The following is a 4,820-nucleotide window of genomic DNA, read 5'->3' as shown; positions in this document are numbered from 1 at the left end:
CCGAACCGGTTCCTGACTGGAACCGGTTTCATTTTCTACCCGGTGTGAAAAAAAACCGGTTCCGAACCGGTTCGGGTTTTCAAGGTGAACCCGATTTGTGCACCTCTAATTGTGGATGCTATACATCATCTATTGACCTTTGTTCCTATCACGCTCCATACACACACATCCAAACAACAGTACAAATTAAGAAACCAAAACAATCATCTGACTGCGGTTAAAAGTAAAACGTCATATGCAAAATAAACATATAATAAGTACTAAAACTATAAAAACAAAAAGAGGATTCATTCAAAAACTTTGCAGGCTCCCATCTCCTTGAATATCAATGGCCAGCCCTATACACATTCGTAACCTTCTAAATCCTCATTACTACATCACATTAGAGCAACAAAATAAGCTCCAATTTCCACCAAGTTCACAACTAAGTTTCATCATAAAACACAAAAGACATAAAAACATGTAAAGGTTGTAATAATAAAAGAAGCAAACTTACTTTCTATCATTGCTTTTATCTTATTCTTCAGTCAGCCCATCATCATGTAATAACTCTTTTCATATAAACTTCATTATGCCTGATTAACAGGCATCGACCGTTGAGCAAATTCCAATAACACCTTCTTCTGCTTTTCATTCGTATGAGGAAGGCTGGCCCGCAAGAGCTCAACAGGCATTTCTACACTGATAGCTTTTGCAGCATCTGACCCGATAACCGCCATGTCACGCCCCTGACTCAGAAACGACTGGACAACACCCTCATATTTACTAACACAGTATCTAGTGAGAAGCGCAAAAAAGGAATCAAAAGACGCCTGCCATAAAGCCCGATTTGCAGGGCTACAGTTTGCCGCAGCATTTGGATCGGTTAAAAGCTCGGTTCCTCTTTCTAGTACTGATTTTAACAAAACAGAAGCCCCGTCACCTGCAGGACTTCCAACAGGACGAAGTGGCGGTTGCTCTGTAGAACAAACCACAGATGCCAGACAGGTAGCCAGTGATCTAAGCTCCATTCCGCGCACTGAGGACGAAACGCTAATTACAAGATTATTAAAAGTTTCAGCTGATTGTGGATCAACCGGAAGAGATCCAAATATAAACCTTAAATGACGGAAAATTGCCATGCAAACTATACGAGTCAGCTCGCTTCCCGGGTCAAGATGTTTGAGGTAACTTGAGAGAAGCTTCCGACCCTTTGGAAGAGAAACCAACCGTAAAAAGATGAGATCGTCCTTTGAACCTGAGTCAATCATATCACTGTTCTTGCCTAACAGGTCAACAAGCTGAAGTGATGTTGCTAAACCTTCAAGAAGAACTTGCCGCCTTTGCCTTAACTGGGCCCCACCATCCGGAAGCTTATTGAACTGTAGAAAACGATCGATATCATCAACATCGAGAAGAAGACACACACCGTCTTCAATTGCAACTCTAGCTGCAAGCAGAGGTTCCTGTTCCAATGGTTTGTCCAGCGTTTTCTGATCAGTGGACCCGCCAGCAGTTGACTTTGGCGTGTCAACTTCAAGAAGCGGGCGGGGACGACGTATAGAAGAGAAAGAACCCGACCCAAAGCATCAACTTGAAGAAACGCGTGTGGTTCGTTAGCGGCACGGGCTTGGGTTGTGCAATCCCTTAACTGGGTCGGGCAAAAATGGTGTCTTAATTTTGCACCACTAGATTTGTTAGCTAAGCAAGCTTGGTGATAATAATCGTCCACATATGGATCGTTACTGTGTGTAGCAGCAAGTTGCATTCTGAGAATGTTCTCAATCTCAGATGGTGTCATATATTTTGATTTGAACTGTGGCCATCCGCTGGTGTCAAAGCCCGATTGGAAATATCTTGGGCCTGGGCCCTGGCCCGGTCTACCTCTGGGCAAAGAATTGGGTCTCAAATCTCGTGAACCCATCCCAAGGGGTTCCAAATTATTCATCATAGGTGGACGGTGGTTCATTAGTGGCTGCAACCCGGTTAATTGGCCACCAAATGGAGGCTGAAATTGATGGTGCATTCTGTGTTGTTGAGGCTGCAAATTGTGAGTAAAATGTTGTTGCATCAAACCGTTTGAAAGATCAGGCAAATTTCCGCCAAATTGGTTTTGTATCCGGTTGTTGAGGGCTGGAGCAGGAGGACGAAACTGAGGCAAATTCAAATTCCCGCCAAGAGGCGACCCGTATGGCATCCCACCCATCTGAACCTGTGGAGATATAGTTGAAAACGTAGGTCCCATGTGGGGCCCGTTGGCATGAAACGGAGGGTTAACATGACGTGTTTGATGATTTAATGAAAACTGGGGGGACCCGCTGCCACCTAGAGAGGGGTATGGGATGAAAGATGATTTGGGAACAGGAACGGGTTCACTAGAGAGATGCAAATGCTGACTAGGATGCTGGTGTTGCTGCTGTTCAGGGTAAGACGATGTTCTATGGAGATTCTTAGATTCATCCATCAGGTGTTGGTTAAGGCTGTGTGGTTGATGTTGCTCAGGGTACGATGATGTTCTATGGAGATTCTTTGATTCATCTATTAGGTGTTGGTTAAGTTTGTGCGGCTGGTGTTGCTCAGGGTATGATGATGTTCTGTGAAGATATTGGTCTTCATAGGATGGTGTTCTTTGAAGAAGCGTTGAGGGATCTTGAAGAGGAAATGGAGAGTTTGACCATTTATTGGTTTGTTGGCCGCTTTCTGATTCAAAATTATCTTGATCAAGCACCCAGTTGGTGTATTGACTTTCTCTGGATCCACAATCACCAAAATCTCCGACACTTGATCCCATGGCATCTTTGTTGAGCTGCAGAAAGATATAAAAAACCAAAACATCAGATGAGTCATAAAAACACGTGACGGTAACCTTCTAGAAATAATTTATAGACTTTACAGAATAAGTGAAAAAAGATTGTCACCCTACAAATAAGAATTAAAGATTCAATGCTACTTTATTTTGAATTTTTGATATAATTACTTCTTTATATGACCAGTTCATTACAGCAGTAATACAATCACTAAAAATAAAAATTAAAGATTTAATTAAAACTACATAAACATGATGGATATAGAAAGTAATAGAGCTAGCTCCCTCCATGTCACGGTCCAACAGTATCAAGTTTCAGTTACCTATTGGCATATTTACATAAAGAAGACAGTAATAAATTTGCACCTTTGAGATTGAGAGACATTTGAATTTAACAAGTAACAAAAATTCCCAAAAACTTTGTTCTGTTTAAATTTAATATAAAGAAACCAGACTTGAAATGCTAGATTTTAAGAATTATTTACCCCATCCTGCTAGAGCAAAGACCGTAAAATTAAAATGACAGATTCTTATCAATAACCATCATAGCAGTGAAGCTAACCTTTGAAAATGAGGTCGAAAGATCATTGATTCCTGGAAACACAACCTGAAACATAAAAATAATATCATTTCACATGTTCACACAGTCCCCAATATCCACATATTTTAAGGCATGTTACAAACAAATCAAGTGCGTAAATATAGAAAATTTTCTCTCAAAATTAAACAATTGCATCAGGCAAGTCTTTTAAACCAGAAATGAGACAATGAAATTGAGACACGAGCATGAAGCTCTAACAGAATATTCAAATGTATACCTCTTCTTGCTCCAAAAGAAACTCTTCCTCCTCAAACTTAGCTTCCGAAAGCTCACCGTCATCCTCCAGACCTCCCAACTCAACTTCTTCGAGAACTTGATTACCGAAAAAACGCATACTGTGACGCATCAAACAACGCACCGCCTGCATAGCAAAATTCATAACTTCAAGTCAAACACCACTGCCTCACATATACATACTAGAAAAAAATAAAAAAATAATTATCCAAACTGTAGCTAAATCTAACACTAATCAGTATCACAAATTCACATCACAATTCTATAACTTAAACATGAATCAAAAATTCAAATGAAACAGATGAAAACTAGATCTATACAGCCTCAACACAGTCTAAACCCTAGATTTCAAATCGAACAATAAGCGTAGTAATATATATGTGTATATATATATACCTGATGAATTGGAATGAAGCTGCTGATTAGGATCCGGATTGTGAACTCCACCGCCTCCGAATCTATCCATATTACAACTCGTCTACTGTGAATCCAGAAGAAATTGGAAACGAAATACAGAAATTGATGAAGAAGAATCCGAATTGTGAATAATATATAAAGCCTAGATGACGATAGATGTGGTTAATTAAGAAATAACTGGAGTAAACGAAACCCTAGATTGATATATGTATGTATGTTAGGGTTTGTGAAGAAGAAGATGAAGAAGATATATTAGGATTTGTTGGAGCATAAAATAAAATAAAATAAAATGAAAGTGGTTTATAAAGGTCCAACGGAAAGAGCCTTGACTGATTTTCAACGATTGTAGATCGGCTCCAAATAAGAACCATTTTGATTAAATTATTATTATTGGTATGATAATATTTTAACAAGAATTAATTACACTGATGGTGTAATACATGATTTAAATCGGCTTCCGGTGATCTCTGATTCTTTAAACCACCTGTAGATGGATTAATCTTCTAAAGATGGCGGATATGAGCGAACCGACGACATGAAGGAGGTTGAGAGAGGGTTTCGGAAACTGCCAATTGCGTTACAGATCAAACTTGGACGACTACTAGTTGTGAATTCTTGATTTAATTACATAAAGCTCGTTGAGCATCTAATAACTGAGAAAAGCTAGTTTAGATTTCTAATGTTGGTAATCATCGAAAATCGGGCAAACCAAATAAGTTAAATAAATTTTATGTTGAATATATTAACTACATTGAAAGATTTCATGTATGAAGTTACTTCTGT

At 39.1% G+C, this 4,820-nt stretch overlaps 1 pseudogene across 1 annotated transcript; it reads right to left on the bottom strand.

Moving 5' to 3' along the window:
- Positions 1 to 271: 271 nt before the first annotated feature.
- LOC143606978 (protein PAT1 homolog) lies at positions 272 to 4,218 on the bottom strand (annotated as a pseudogene). The gene is made up of 4 exons (XR_013148852.1): positions 4,017 to 4,218; positions 3,604 to 3,747; positions 3,348 to 3,392; positions 272 to 2,785 (listed from the first exon to the last, which is right to left on the bottom strand). The product of XR_013148852.1 is annotated as a protein PAT1 homolog (transcript).
- Between the last annotated feature and the right edge of the window lie 602 nt (positions 4,219 to 4,820).

This window comes from Bidens hawaiensis, unplaced genomic scaffold (assembly GCF_021521415.1).
Source record: "Bidens hawaiensis isolate Kalapana, Puna unplaced genomic scaffold, B.hawaiensis_p1.1 tig00078687_1, whole genome shotgun sequence".
Classification (NCBI taxonomy): Eukaryota; Viridiplantae; Streptophyta; class Magnoliopsida; order Asterales; family Asteraceae; genus Bidens; species Bidens hawaiensis.
Note: the sequence above shows the minus strand (reverse complement) of the source record. Positions and strands in the feature narration are given on the sequence as shown.